This window comes from Callithrix jacchus, chromosome 7 (assembly GCF_049354715.1).
Source record: "Callithrix jacchus isolate 240 chromosome 7, calJac240_pri, whole genome shotgun sequence".
NCBI classification, from domain to species: Eukaryota; Metazoa; Chordata; class Mammalia; order Primates; family Cebidae; genus Callithrix; species Callithrix jacchus.
Genome location: NC_133508.1, coordinates 2,562,205 through 2,579,430, shown reverse-complemented (window position 1 = coordinate 2,579,430; position 17,226 = coordinate 2,562,205). Strand labels below are relative to the sequence as shown.

At 36.0% G+C, this 17,226-nt stretch overlaps 1 protein-coding gene across 22 annotated transcripts in view; it reads right to left on the bottom strand.

Moving 5' to 3' along the window:
* The window catches only part of USP6NL (USP6 N-terminal like), a 275,187-nt gene that overhangs the window by 89,412 nt on the left and 168,549 nt on the right, over positions 1-17,226 (bottom strand). For 7 of the 22 annotated variants that reach the window (XM_078329245.1, XM_078329259.1, XM_078329261.1 and 4 more), the window contains one exon: positions 1,750-1,775. The exons of the other annotated variants lie outside the window; for them this stretch is intronic. The gene's annotated coding sequence lies outside the window, so the exon portion shown is untranslated. The remainder of the gene's footprint in view (positions 1-1,749; positions 1,776-17,226) is intronic. 22 annotated transcript variants of the gene reach the window in all.

The window sequence follows — 17,226 nt, the reverse complement described above, 5'->3', positions numbered from 1 at the left end:
CAGCAACAACAGATGAAAGCAAGAGTCCTTTCATTATCATGTTTACATTATATATGATCTGTTCCGAACAGCAGGCCTATCTGTTATTACTGATCTATAGAATCCAAAATATGCTTTTGCAGGTGTTTTATCAGACTTCACATTGCTCAGATGTCAATTCATTCTTCAATCTTGACTTTTTCTGATGCTACATTTAAATATCTACTACACTTTTTCACTCCTTTTTGGTGATAAGTCTTTTCTCCCACCTTTCACTCAAACTCTTTGTAAATGTGAACTCAAAGAGCACCCTAAGCGGTGACTTTATGTCTAGCTCTTTACATTTGCTTTCTCGTGAGTATAACAAAATTTTTCTTCCATTGATCCAATTTTCCTTTTAGTCTGTGAATGTAATCAAGACCACATTTAATATATTTCTAATTTATTTTCTTAAAGTAAATCATCACTAACTGGGTATGAAATTTTCTTCCTTTACAAGTGGAAATTCCAGCAAGTTACCATCTCTTCTACTTTACCAACAAGTACTTCCTTATTAATTAGAATGAGCTCAGAAAAGCAATTCCCTCCATTTCTGCCACAACCTCCTAAAATATATACTACTTAACAGTAAGATTATAAAATGGATTTATTTATACTTGAATAAGTTCTGTTGTCAGCCTTAGACTCTTGCTGAAAAAAACTGTTACAAACGACGGCAAGATTTAATAGGCTCAAAGGTGCCAACATAACTGAGGGGGAAAAGATAGTCTTTTCAACAAATAGTGCTGAAATAACCAGGTATCTACAAGGAGGAAAAATTAAACTTTGGCCTTTACCCTAACAGTATTCAGAAACTGAAATAAACCACAAACATATATGAAAGTGTAAAAACTATTTAGAAGAAAATGTAGGAGATAATCTCAACAATACTGGGTCCAGCAAACATTTGTGTTAACCAAAAATAAGCACAAACTAGAAAAGTTGATAAAAATAGAGCTCATCAAAATTAAAAAAACTCTTGCTCTTCAAGAGATATAAATAAGAAAATGAAAAGGCAAGACTGGCAGAAAAACCTGCAAAACATGTATCAGACAGGAGGCTTATATCCAGATTAAAGAATTCTTACAACCCAATAAGAAGACAAACAGCCTGTTCTTTGTTTGTTTGTTCAATGGGCAAAAGAGGCCGGTTGCTGTGGCTCACACCTGTAATCCCAGCACTTTGGGAGGCTGAGGTGGGCAGATCACCCGAGGTCAGGAGATCAAGACCAGCTTGGCCAACATGGCGAAAACCCACCTCTACTAAAAACACAAAAATTAGCCAGGTGTGGTGGCACATATCTGTAGTCCTAGCTACTCAGGGAGGCTGAGGCAGGAGAACTGCTTGAACCTAGGAGGTGGAGCCTGTAGTGAGCTGACATCACACCACTGCGCTCCCACCTGGGCAAAAGAGCAAGACTCCGTCTCAATAAAGGGGTGGGAGGAGAGATTTGAATAGATATTTCACAAAAGATATATGGATAGATGAATGGCCAACAGATACACTAAAAGATGCCCAATACCACTAGTAATTAGAGAAATATAAATTAAAATCACACTGAGATATCACGACTGAGGTACTGCTATGGACAAAGTTAAAAATATCGAGAACATCAAGTGTTGCTAAGGACATGGAGCATCTAGCATGCATGTAAATACAAAATGATACAGCCATGTTAGAAAAGAGAGCATGTATCTTATAAAGTTAAATATGAAACTGAATCATACTGACCAGCAATCTCACTCCTATGTATTTACCTAAAAGAAACAAAAACACATATTTACAAAAAACTAGAAACAACCTAAATATCTATGAGTTGGTAAAAAGGTAAGCAAATTTTGTTTAATTCATGCTTTGCAGTACTATTCAATAACAAAAAAGGAACACCAAAACACAATGCTAATAACACACAACAATGGAAATAAAAGTCAAACAAACACAAGAGACCTCATACTGTAGAACTTCATTTATATGAATCCTAGAACATACGTGTATGTTTGTTTACTTGTTTATTCTGGTCCACTGGACCCATAGATCAGTCCATGTCCTTTTATTTACCACTGTAACCAGTGCTTAGGACAGTGCCTGACACCTATTTGGTGGCTCAATAAACGTTATGAAAGACTAAATGTGTGAACAAGAATTATCTAGTTTAATCCTGATCACAATCACAGTGATACAGATACCATCATAGCAATGAGAAAACTGAGACTCAGGGAGCTCAATGTTGGTCCAAGATTACATGGTTACTGAGTGGCAGAGCCACAGATCTGACTCAGGCCTCTCTGACTCCAAGTCCTGTTCACTCAACTATGTGTTAAACATCTACATAGCGTAGCAAAGCTCGCTGACTTTCTACAACTTAAGTTTATTCACCTAGGATCTTCAGTTAGTGGTCAGATCCCATCATAAATATTAAGGACTATTCAAATTATTTCACTGTAATTTTCTATCAAATTATTCTTTAAAATAGCCAAGGCAGCTCAATCTTTTTGTTAAGCAGAGATAGTTACTAGGCCTGATGATACTTCCTAAAATAGGCTTCAGTTGCTTAGGTTACAACTAAATTCACAGTACATACCTAAATAACAGGTATATATTTCCAGGAGACTAATAATACAGTATTTATATATTCGTCTTATTAACAAGACAGTCTGCTGTTTCATTGCTCTTAAAGATTACTAACTCTCATTATACTATACTTCCTGCCAAGACTAAACAACAAAGTGACAGCCATCTTTAGTAAAAGATTTGAATGCACTTGGAGGCGTGGCATATACAGACCAATTAAAAAAAAAACAAAGGTTACATTCAGCAATGTGAGACTTACAATAATTCTATTCACTGGGTAAAAAATTAAAAACCAGAAAAAGAAAAGCAGAAATGAAAGAGCTTTTGAATGACAGTAAACTTAAACAAGTGAGTCAGGATAGTGAGTCATCCTTAAGTGTACGCCTCAAAAATGTGAACAGATACTACCCTAAGTCCTACAATGTTAATCATAATCCTTTTCAAAATCCGGAAATAATGCTGCTTTATGATGAATTCCTGTTTTCAATGCAGTCACAGTTTTGCCACATGCATACCAACTGATAAGTGGTTTTAGGATTAGTCCTTGAAATCCTGCCTATGGATAGGGGTGACTGTGGAATATGCAAGAGTATAACTGACTCCAATCAAGGGTTTAGTGAAGTTCTAGAACATCCTTTAGTGTGGGAATAAGGTCAGGGAAACTCTTTTATATTAGTGTAACACAATTCACATTATGCAGAAAATTCATACACACCATCAGGAAACATGTCCATTAAACACATTCTTAGCTTTAAGTAATGAAACATTGATTTCCTCACAAGGAACTCCTTTCTAATTGGCTTATTTCTACCAACAGCATCACACCATCACAGGCCTTAAATTCAAAAGCTTTGCTGTTCTTTCATTACCATTTTTATAAATTTAGGGGTGGTACCAGTACAGTTTTGTTACATGGATATATTGCATAGTGGTGAAGTCTGGGCTTTTAGTGTACCCATTACCCCTGTAAAGAACACTGTATCCAACAGGTAATTTTCAAACCTCACTCCCCTCAAAGCTCCTACCTTTTGGAGTCTCCAGTGTCTGTTCCCCTCTCTATGTCCATGTGTACCCATTGTTTAGCTCCCACTTATAAGTGACAACACTGGTACTATTTTTAACATTTTATTTTTCCTTCACCCCTCTACCCATAATTTCTAAGTTTTTAATGTTTCTTTTCAATCATCCCTTCCTTCTTCATTTGCTCCATTACCACATTAATCCACAACCATATTTTAGCAACTTAATTGTTGAATGCAAAGAAGAAGCTGTTTCAAGACAGGGTATAATAATTCCAAGTGAGATCTATTGGGATCATTTGGTAGGCATGTCACAAGTAACCTGCCAATAATGACAACTAAAAACACTTAAATTCAGCCAAAGGCATCACACTACCTGACTTCAAACTATACTACAAGGCTACAGTAATCAAAAGAGCATGGTACTGATACCAAAACAGAGATATAGACCAACAGAACAGAGGCCTTGGAGGCAATGCCACACATCTACAACCATCTGATCTTTGACAAACCTGACAAAAACTAGCAATGGGGAAAGGATTCCCTGTTTAATAAATGGTGTTGGGAAAACTGGCTAGCCATGTGCAGAAAGCAGAAAATGGACCCCTTCCTGACACCTTACACTAAAATAAACTCCAGATGGATTAAAGACTTAAAAATAAGACCTAACACCATAAAAACCCCAGAAGAAAATTCAGGCAAAACCATTCAGGACATAGGCATAGGCAAGGACTTCATGACTAAAACACCAAAAGCATTGGCAACAAAAGCCAAAATAGACAAATGGGACCTAATCAAACTCCACAGCTTCTGCACAGCAAAAGAAACAATCATTAGAGTGAACCAGCAACCAACAGAATGGGAAAAAATTTTTGCAATCTACCCATCTGACAAAGGGCTAATATCCAGAATCTGCAAAGAACTAAAACAGATTTACAAGAAAAAACAAGCCCATTCAAAAGTGGGTAAAGAATATGAACAGACACTTTATAAAAGAAGACATATATGAGGCCAACAAACATATGAAAAAATGCTCATAATCACTGGTCATTAGAGAAATGCAAATCAAAATTACATTGAGATACCATCTCACTCTAGTTAGAATAGCAATCATTAAAACATCTGGAGACAACAGATGCTGGAGAGAATGTGGAGAAACAGGAACACTTTTACACTGTTGGTGGGAGTGTAAATTAGTTCAACCATTGTGGAAGACAACGTGGCAATTCCTCAAGGACCTGGAAATAGAAATTGCATTTGACCCAGCAATCCCATTACTGGGTATACATCCAAAGGATTATAAACTGTTCTATTATAAGGACACATGCAAACGAAGGTTTATTGCAGCACTGTTTACAATTGCAAAGACTTGGAACCAACCCAAATGCCCATCGATGATAGACTGGTCAGGGAAAATGTGGCACATATATACCATGGAATACCATGCAGCCATAAAAAACAGTGAGTTTGTGTCCTTTGTAGTGACATGGATGAACCTGGAAACCATCATTCTCAGCAAACTGACACAAGAACAGAAAATCAGACACCGCATGTTCTCACTCACAGGTGGGTGTTGAACAGTGAGAACACATGGATACAGGGAGGGAAGCATCACACACTGGGGTCTGTTGTGGGGAACTAGGGAAGGGACAGCGGGGGGTGGGGAGTTGGGGAGGGATGACATGGGGAGAAATGCCAGATATAGGTGATGGGGAGGAAGGCAGCAAATCACACTGCCATGTGTGTACCTATGCAACAATCTTACATGTTCTTCACATGTAACCCAAAAACCTAAAATGCAATTTTATATGTATATATATATAACAAAAAATAAACAATAAACACTTAAATTCGAATGTTTCTCTTAAATAATACTTCTCTCACTAACTTCAACTTCCATGTCTCCTTGTATGGATGACATTTCGGCAAGTGTACCAGAAACAGTACATAACTCACTCAGGAGACTATTCACTCAGGTGAATGCCACCTGTTATGTATGCCACAAATCAAAGGCTGAAAATCAATGTTCCTTAATATATTATAGGAATATACACTTACATCCACTGATCGAACCCTCACTCCATTCATCACATTACATTTGCCTCAGTGTAACACAAAAAATAGAGCAAGATTAAAACAAGACAAGATGTTGATGTCTAAGAAATCTAGATATAAGTCATGCACATCTACTAGGGGGACTCTAGGGTCTACAAAATCCAGACTCCTTCCATCTTTCTTCTCCTCTATCCTCTTTAAGGCCTCCATTCTTAACGTCACCTCATTAGGTAAAGACGGTTACTGGATCTCCAGCCATCAAGGCAGGTACAAGAGGGCAGAGTACACGTGGAAGAGAGAGCAACAATGCTGCCCTAAACAGAAACTGCTCAGAGGAAGAAAATTCAAGAGTTTTCAGTTTCACATGGCTGGGAGACAAAACTAGAGCTCAGGGCACAAAGCATGAAGGGCCAAGATCCCACAGAGAAAGAAAGCAGAGAGAAGTCAGCCCAAAATCTGAGTCCCTTAACTCCTCAAAAACATTTGCCCGTTCATAAGCACCAAAGCCTGAGAGAAAGTAGCAAGGGAAAATGTAAAAGCTAAACAGAACTTCTGGCAATCCTGATTAAAAAAAATTGGAGTTCAGCATACACTAAAGGGGCAGAAACCTGGTAAGCACTCAGCCTCCAGCTCAGGCCCCTGAATGACTATACCCTAGGATCACTGGAGAACCAGAAATAAGTGAGACCTTATAAATACTGAAATTCAGACAGCTCAAACATGATTGGACCAAGTTGTTTTGCCTTTTATTTTGCCTCCTGCAAGGATCTAAAAGCTTATCCAAACCTCTATAAGTTTTTCATATGTACTATCTGATATTCAATAAAAAATTACTAGGTATATGAAGAAACAGTGCCAAGAAAAAAGGAAACAGAGATAGACCCACAAGATAAGACAGCTTTTTTGGGATATGAAAATTATACGACTGAAAAATACAATCACTGAAGTAGTAAGAAAAACTCCACACAGCTTTAAAGAGCAGATTAGACAAAGTTGAAGAGAGAATTAATAAACTGGAAGGCAAATCAGTAGACTGAAAGAAGAGGAATGAAAGATGGAAAATACAAGGAAGAGCATAGGAGACATATGAGACACAAAGAAATGGTCTAATGTACAAAATGCAGTTAGAGTCCTAGAAACAGAGGACAAACTGAACAGTACAGAAGCAGTTTCTGAACAGCTAATAAGCAAAAGAGGGAACTCCCCAGTTCAAGAGGCAAAACAAACACCAAGCAGAATATAAGAAAAATACACCTGGACACATCAGAGCAAAACTTCCAAAAATTAAAAACAAAGAAGAAATCTTAAAAAGCAGTCTGAGAAAAAGACAAACTTCAAATGGCAGCAGATCAACTGTAAATTTCTAAACAGAAACAATGAAAGTCAGAAGACAGTAAGATTACACTTTTAAAATGCCAAAATAACCAGCAACTTAGGATTTCAAGACATTCTGAAAGTTTCCTTCAAAACCGAATGCAAAAATAAAGACATTTCCAGAAAATGCCTGAGATATTTAATGGCAAGAATACATACCATAAAATAATAAAAGGGGTTCTACAATCAGAAAAATGTGAGCCCTAATGGACAGACAGACATGAAGAAAGAAATACAGAGAAATGGAAAGAGTAAATATATGGATACTAAATACATGGGGTTTACAATCAATATACAATTAAAACATAAAGCAACAATAACCCTAAAGGCAGATAGGGCATAATTGGAGTTAACTACCTTGAGGTTCTTATATTTTTCTGGAAAACAGGTATCGGCTCTAATTTGTTATATATTCTAATTAAGTCAGGGATTAATAATGTAATTTAGGGTAACACTAAAGAATAACAATGGTTTGTAACAGGTGTGAAACTACATAATAAAAACCATTTTAATAATTTAGAAGATGACAAGAAATTACAGGAGAAAAGGAATTTAAAACATGTAGAAAGATAAAAACAGAAAGTCAGATTTAGACCCAAACATGACAATAACATAGTAAACAGACTAAACACACCAAGTAAAAGACAAAGGCAATCAGATTAAATGTAAAAAAAAAAAAAAAAAAAAAAAAAAAGACATATGCTATTTAGAAAAGAGAGATCTTAAACATAAGCACTCAGCAAATTTGAAAGTAAAAGAATGGGAAAGATATATACCATGTAAGCAAGAAACTAAACAAATCTGATAACACCGTACTTATCTCGAAGTAGACTTAGGCAATAATCATTACAAGAGATAAAAAGGAACATTTTATTGAAACAAAACAACCCATGAGGAAGACCTAAGTATGAACCTAGTAACATAGTTTCAAAACATAAAAAGCAAAAATTGGCAAAATTGAAAGAAAAAGTAGACACGTTCACACCATAATGGGAGATTGTAATGTACAGAGAGGTCAAGAGACAGACCTCTTAACAACAAATAATCACATGCAATCTTTTGAGTCTCTCAATCTGGCTCTCAATTTCAAGGGCACCAGCCAACTGAGGACCTGTGCATTTTTTTTGTTTTTTTGTATGCCTTGCATGCACAGACAAAAAGCCCATTGACTACTTTGCTTTGGATCACAGAGGATTTTAGAAGTCTAGAACAACTCCATATTCTCAAAAGAATTGTTAATAGATTACTAAAAGCTAAAGCATACAATTTATTATTAATTATAAATATTAATTAGATATCAGATTAACTTTGCTGTATATTTTGTTTTCTAAACTTCTAAATTTTTGCATGCTAATTGTTTTGATGTTACTCAGCTCAATCACAATGTTATTCAACATAATAGAGAACTTAAAACTGTCTGCTTAATTAAAACTAGACTTCTTAGTAATAAAAAGGATTAAGGGATAGTCATAAAAAGAGACAAACAGAGCCCAATACAGCAAAGGAAGCAAGTACAATACCCAACACTAAATAGCAATTAAAATTTGTTACAATTTTTAGTGCATTTTTATGATAAAACCACAACTACAGATGGATGTTATGATCTATGTGTTTTTCTTAATATACTTACCACAGAGAGCAGTGTGAATAACATATTCTAGTTCAAAGATGACACGATTTTAAATGCAAATTTTAAATTGGATTATCTCCCATGTTAAATCACAGTTATAGGGCTGAAACCTGACTAGAGTGGATTTAAAGGAAAATGGAAGAGAAGGAATCAGCTATGAGTATAGACAACTCCTTGAAGGAGCAATACTGCAAAGGGGAAAACAAATGAAATAGTGGCTAACAAGGGCAGTAGGGTCCAATTAAGTATTTTTACATTTTATGGGAGACATGACAGCATTTTTTATAATGAGAGGAAAGATCCATTATGAGAAGAACACTGATGACACACAAGTAGGAACACGAGAGCTGAATAAGCAATGTTTTTGAGTGTACGAGAGGACAGAGACTGTAGTGCACAAGGGAAAAGACTGGCACCACACAGGGCAGTGCACACATGGGATAAACTACACAGGAGAGCTCATCTGTAGCTGAACAGGTGGAATACACGGGTTGAGTTGATGAGATGGAGGGAGCTCTGACAGTATGAGTCTGCTGGTCCATGAAGTCATTAGCTTCAAGTTTCTCCATAAAGAAGCAAGATAACCAGCTGAGAATAGGTATGGAGAAGAAATGCTGAAGGTATGAGAAAAAAGGGAAAACCGAAATAGTCATCTAAATGAATGAAGTATACAGTATGACTGCCAGGCAGCACTGAAAGCCTACCTGAGGTTCACAATCTTGAATTTAAAGTACAATCAGTGGGAAGGTTGAGGAGAATTCTCCAGTCACATTCAAATGCAAAGGTACAAGGTGGCTGTAAAATTGGCAAGACCCTATTTGAGAAGTGACAGGTGGTACCAAAACAGTGACAGGTGGCTCCAAAACAACTTTGGAGCCCTGGCCTCTTCTTCCCTGCTCCCTTGCTCCCCAGCAAAATTCCATTCCTACAAGTATGTGCAACAAGTATAAACACTAATCTCCAAAATGCCCATGACACCAACATCTCAGGATCATCACTGCACAGCAATATTCCAAAGGTCTGGCCCCTTACTAACAAGGGTTCCTTCGTTTTTCTCTCCGTGTCCTTAACAAGCTCTCTCATGAGTGACTACATCATTCCCAAAATGGTGAATCCTTCATCTATTTAATATGTCCCTTTACCCTTATATTCCCTGAATGCTAATCTGGATGCCCATACCTGAATACCTATAGGATAAATCCCAGTGTGTCAAAACAACCTTTGATGGTCTGGTCTTACTTGTGGTTGCAGAATTCTAAATATATCTCCTACCACTCCCCATCCATGGATCTCATTATCCAACCGCACTGTACTTCTTCCTCAAACACACTTGGTTCCTTAAAACCCCCATGCCTCTAAAGATTATCACATCTATTTACCCTATGAACTTACATAAACTATATCCATTTAATCCTAATCAAATTTAAAGTAATATTATACTGAAATCATATATAAGTATCTAAAGAACTCAAACAGATACATCCCTCCTCTGCTACAAAGAACAAATACAGAGATTGTTTTTTCCTGGAGTTCTTTGTCAATGACCAAAGGAAAGTATAATGACTACAACTGACCATAGTTTACTTTGCTTAATATTAGTACATATTTGGTAATTGCCTGGATATATTTAGATCAACAGCTAACAATTTTTAACCTACTTTTGAAAAACAAAACATTGAAAAGCAATATAAGCCATTAAGTCCAGTTTGGTTACAAACTTCTATAATTATGATAGTATGATTTTCAAAATATCAGAAATAAGATACTACAAAATTCTCTAAGCTACAGGTCCAAGTGTAAGAGAAAAATAAAGGTAAGTCGTTTCTAACACAGGTAGGGGTATGTGTGTGCCCAGATACTACATGTGCAGAATACACAATCTAACTTCTTGGAGAGGTTCTGGAGATTATAAATAAATGTGTAAATGCTTCTGGATATTTAAATTAAAGGTAATATTTATTGACCCAAATAACAGTTTCTACTTCCCACCTTGAAGGCATATAAACCGAAAAATTAGAATTTCAAAAATATTATAAAAATAAGGAGATGGCATACTTAGTCATTTTTTAGTATGACAAAACAGCAACTCTAAGGTCATTTTCCAAACCATTCAGTGATATATCATTCAAAATTTACATATAGACATCCAAGCACACTAATAAGACAGTACAGCTTGGACAGTTATAATCACTTGGGGATGGTATATGTCTTATTTTGACCTTTATTACTGCAATTTAACATTTATGGAGTTCCAAAGATATATATTTCATCTAAGCAACATTATACTACAGTGATAAGTGGAAAAACAATACACTAAGCCCAAACCTACTTTCTCTTTCTTAAACCATCACAAAGTATAACCTAAACTTGGATCAAACATCTTATAAACATAAATTGTTATGAACTGATTATGGAGACAGACGGCTGCCTTCAACTCCTTGGGAGGGAGAGTCCTATTTTGTTCCAGTAGTGCCCCAGTCCTGATGATGACTACTAGCCCTACCACTTGTCAGCTCTTTGACCTTAACTTCTCTAAGCTTCGTTTTCCCTATTTGCGAAATCAGGATACCATCACACCGTATATGTCCGTTTTAAGGATTTAGGTTTGAGTCAATAGAGCAAGGAGTATTTGTGGATGGAAAGAAGACTGGACTGATAGACAATAAAATATTAACGAGGTCTTTCCTGAGTAAGGAGATTACAGAGGACTTAAAAAACATCTTCTCCTTATGTGTTCTGAGTTGTCCAAGTTTTCTATACTGCTATACTGAGAATAATAATTCCACAAAAATAATAAAGTCTCGTTTTATTCAGAAAAGGACAATACATTGCAAATTCCTAATATTCCATTATCTTCTATAATAATAGTTACTGAACACTTGCTCTATGCCGGATATGTTACATATACTATCTTCACTCAATGTTCATAGCAATTTCTGAAATTGCCATCCAGGCAATTATAAAACATGTACCAATATTAAGCAAAATAAGCTTTTAAACATTTAAAAAAAAACAAGGATCAGAAACATCACCCAGCAAATACAAGATAGCACCAGGATTCAAATCCCAGTCTAACTTGTATGCTTTGGACACCACGTTACTCAGGGTTAATCATCAACTTGTCAGCAAAGTCAAGAATCACCTTACTACTAAGGAACAGAGTATTCTAAGGCTCTCGAGTTTGTTTCTTACATAATTATCTCTGCCTTAAAACACGCTGCCCTCCTTTCCTTAGTACCATAGCAACTTTCTCTAAAAGAGGAAGCCACACTTTCGGGTTATCTGTTTTTAAACGATTCCTAGGTTTGGCAATACTTCACTGACTCAAATAACTAAAACACAGCTGAGACTCACGGTAAACAAAGAAGAAAAAAAGGCCTCTAGCCAGTAAAATATATATCTACACACACATTCAAACAACAGTAAAGTTCATTACTTTATCCATAAACAAGTCTCTCAAAATCTTTACTCAGAACTATTTTATCCTGTTTTCATTAAGAACGATTTTTAGATGCAATTAAAACCAAGTTGATGGTTGCTTCATTCCCAAGTCCAAAAAGAATAGAAGCAAAAAATTAGAACTAGGAAAAGTAGATGCACTAATACACTAACAGTATACAAGAAGTAACTGCCAACCTAAAGGAGTAAGAAAGTTTAAAAAACTGTATGAGGAAGAATTAAAAAGCAGTTAATCTAAATCTATTTTGAGCATACTCAAGCAGTCCTGAATATCTCATCAGGCCCTGAGTTGCTAAGAAAATACATTTAGTATACTGTGGCATAAGATGTTAAAATTAAATTTTAAGTAGTTTCATCCAGAATAGCTAAAATATATTTGTGCTTTAAACATCCAAAAAAAAAAAAACCTCACATTGTAGAATACTTCATTTCCTAATTGAACACTTAATATATGTTTATAAAATATTCAAGTAATACAGAAATGCATATATAAAAGTAAACTCTCTTACCCTACAGCCCTTCCCAAATGAACTCTCCAGTGTTAACTTTTTTGGTGTGTTTCCATAAAATCTTTCTCCTCTGCACATTCCAAAACAGATATAATCATACCCTGCACATACACACGTGCATACATGCACAAGAACATACACGAATACATGCATATGTATAAAGAAGGCAGGCAACAGAACCATAATGTGCACATTGCAAATATTTTTCTACTCAAAAATATTTCATTGACATTTTTCCAGGTCTGTTCAGATAAATCAAGCTTATTCTCTTTAAGGACTAGCTGTCTTATACTCCACTATATGGATTTACCATAACGTACTAACCTTTCTTCTACTGAGAAATAATTTCTACTGGTTTGGGTATTGTAAACAGTGCTAAAGTGAAGATCTCTGTGCATGTTGTTTATCTTCTGCACAGATGCAGAAATAGTATTTCTATAGACTACTGACTCACAGGCTAGAATTAGCAGGCCAGACGAAACACAACTTTTAGTTTTGATAAAGAATACCAATTTGTTCTCTTACTAACAATGTATGAGCACCTTTTTCATCACATTGAACACTGGTCCTGTTTATTAATTTTAGCCAGTCTTGAAACAATATTACATTATTGTGTATATATGCAAGTTCCTATCCAGTACTCTCACATCTTCCTAATGCCAAATCTTTTCAACAAGAATGTTCTCAGTAAACATATATATATATATATATATGCAGTCCCAGGACCCCCTGCAGCTAGCAACAGCCATGTGACACAGTTCTAGCTGATGGCTTAAGAAAAAGCTTTTGCTTTCCTTACACAGGTGACACTCATTTCAGATTTCCTCTTTTACTTTTTCTTCTAGCTTGGCTATTGGAACTAAGGATGAGGATGCAGCAGCCATCATACACCTCTGAGGACAAAGATTAAGTGTGGCTGAGGAGTAAAGTGAAAAGAGCTGGGTCACTCAAGACATTGCTCAGCCACTGTGATGGCTGAGTCTAACTAGCATGGATTGTTTCAGCCACTTAGCCAGGTTTTAAATTACTTGCATCTAAAGGTAATTCTAACACTGAACAGCCCTCTGATTATTCACGGCATTCAACCTTCATATGTTATTAGCCATTCGTATTTCCGTGACTTGTCTATCTTATCTGCCAATTTTTCACTTGTTGTCTCTTGATCTATAAACTTGGAATTCTACACAGCACAATTACAAGTGAATTGACTAATTTCTCAGTATTCTAGTTTTATTAGGCATTAGTAAATAAGTTTTGGAAGAGTAATAGTACTGGCCTTTTGGTGGTTTCTTGAAAAAGTAGACATCTACTTACTATGCAACCTACGAATCACATTCCTGGGTATCTATCCCAGAGAAATAAAAATTTCTCTTTATGTCTACACAAATATCTCAATGTTCATAGTAGCTTTATTTGTAACAGTAAAAAAATAAAAAATAAATAAAAATAAAAAACTTGAAACAATCCAAATCTTCAGTGTGTAAATGGTTAAACCAACTCTGGTACATGCATACTATGGAATAGTACTCATCAATAAGAAAGAGGCAAACCATTGACATGAAACAATTTCATGGACACTAAGTTAAAAAATCCTCAAAGATAGTATTATCTATGATTCCATTTATTCAGTATTAAGATGATAAAACTATAGAGATGGAGAACAAAGTGGTTACAAGGGATTAAGGGAAGGGCAGGGAGTGTGAGGAAGAGGATGATAGGGAAACCTGTGGTGATGCAACTGTTCAGTAACCTTGGTTCTGATGATGGTTACACAAATATATATATGATAAAATTGCCAAGGACCCACATACACACACACTTCACATACACACCACACATGTGCATGTAAAACTAATGAAATCTGAATAAAGTCTATGGATTGTACCAACGTCAGTATCCTGGTTTTGATATTTAAAGTTGTGTAAAAATGGAAGAAACTGAGTAAAAAGTACATGGGATCTCTCTGTACTGCTTTGCAACTTCCTATGAAGCTATAATTATTTCAAAATAAGTTCTCCTAAAGAATATTAGTGCTGTTTTAAAAAAAAAAACCTCCTAAGTAATATACCCATTCTCTGCTTTTCAACTTGCTCCCAGTAGAGTCCAGGTAAAGTTTTTCCTTCTTTTCAGCTCAACTCCAGTCCCACATTTCCAAGGAAGGCTTCCCATGATAATCAGAGTACAAGAGCGCCACTGTCTTCCATCAATTCTGCACAGACCACTGCCAGCCACTGAGCATCCAGCCCTCAGGAAGCTGGGATTGTCAAGGACAGCCATTCCAAAACAGCAGTCTGTTGACATTTCAGATTGTTCACATTACAGAAAGATAAGGGCTTTCTTAAAACGATATAAAACTTAAGGGAATATTCAAATGTTCTTAGGAAGTCATTTAGATTAGTCCAAGCCAGATTTTCAAAGCGCAGCATGTATATTTGGTTAGATGTTTCTGGTAACTGCTGTCATGAAACTAGCAGATGTTCAGGTAACAGTCATTAAAAGCTCTCCATGAGTAAGTAGCATAATGACCCTTATTAATCACTGCATCTGGTGTCCGCCAAATGGGAGAGAAACAATACTCAAGCAGCCTTTTTTTAAGGGGTAACAAGTTATCTGAATGAAGACACTTCAGCACATTTAAATTATATCAAGATAGTGGTATAAACAAACATTTAATTCCAAGTAGCACTCTCAATAAAATAACTCACTGCAAACCTAATTGTTCTCCAGAGAACATTCATAATGTTTACTGGGCAGTCGGGTTCAGTAATAATACAAGGCAAGAATTGAATCCTCTCAGTAACTGTGTAACTGATTGAATTTATCAATTATCTACTATCTGTTATCTCACTTAGATGATAATCTATAGAGTAACAAATACCAGGCAAGCTCATGAACCACCAAATTCTTCAAAATTATTCACTTTTCTCCAAAATGATGAATGAATTGCAGTCCTTGCCCTCAAGACTCTCACAGCTTAATAAAGGGTACAGCCCTCTAGAAAATAATCATATATACATATGCTGGGAGATAGTAAATAAAGATATATTCAAAGAGCTACTCTAAATCATATCCAAGTGGGACTTAATACCTCTGCTCTGGCAGTTCCCAGCTATCCCCTACAATACTTCTCAAACATCTGAGAAAGCAACACGAGATACTGCATCAGTGTCTAAGAAGACTGAATACCTTCCTTCAGTCACATTGCAGGACCACATATAAATTTGATTCATATTGCTGATTTTATAATATCCATTCAACATGATACAAGATAACTTACACAACATGTATTTGGGACAATACATACAATCCAAAGTGCAGCTATTGATTCTGACTGACTATGGATTTGACACTTGTACTGCCATTTATTAAGCAACTCATAGTAACAATTTGAGAAGCTGTACGATTTTACTACACCACAGGTATGTATCACTCTACAAGAGTTAATGTTTTTACAGTTTTTTTCCTCACATGAAGTTAATGGCCCATTTAAAGTGAAAAATAACCTAAATCATACCTGGATGTCATTATCATAGAAACATAAAAACTAAGTTTTGCCTCTTATATTAACTGGTGTTTTTTCTTTTAACATTATTTTTCCTTTGTTACACATATATGATATGCACTTGAGTATACCCAGGAAGACCACAGAAAGAAGCAACACAAAGCAAATCAAAGAACATGGGAGATAATTTAAAGAAGGAAGAAACCAAGATAAAATCAGGATCCTTCAAGAATGTATCACCCAGAAAGCATCTGCAATAGTGATTTGCATGTCACCACGATGTAGGGTGGGGATATGCAGTGATCAGATCCAGACCCTCACCAATGAAGCCAATACGGACAAGTGGAGAGGCCGGTGAGGAGGAGCACATTTCTGATGCTGACATCACAGATGGCAGGATGGGTTTTGGATTCCCTTCACTTCAGAGATTACTTGAACAAATGTAGTTGTGATATTAATAGAAATACTGATTGCAATTCAAATATTGAAGATTCTTTTCTTCAACCAGCATATGTCGAGCATTTATCATATGCACAGATAATAGTGCTGCACATGCCAGGAGAGTTTATATGCTATTGGAAGAGATGGCCATCACCATTAAATATTTTTAACAACAAAGACAGTGATTAACAGAAGAATGAAACAAAGCGCTGGAGCTGGATGACTGCAAGAACGAGCTGGGAAGGGCAGGCTGGCCTCATCAGATGCCTGATGAAGGAGGATGTGCTTCACTCTGAAAGCAGTGAGCACTCATAATACATTATTAAGTTAGAGTGTGTAGCAGAAACATTAGTCGAAATTGTGGTAAAAGAGAAACATGAAAAATGCATTGGCATGCTGGCATATATAAATATTCTCTCAAAGGGCAATAAAAGATACAGAAAGGACAAAAGAAATCAGTACACAAAGCACGATAAATCTGAACACCACACACATTTATTTACCAAACACCACATATTTACTGTGTGCTTAAACGGGACTGTTCTAAGCCATTTACAAATGTTGCCTCCTTTAATCCACATTCACGAACTTATAAGAGCTTTTGTCTGAGGTTATTAGTCCAGTTTCACATATGAGGAAACGGAGACA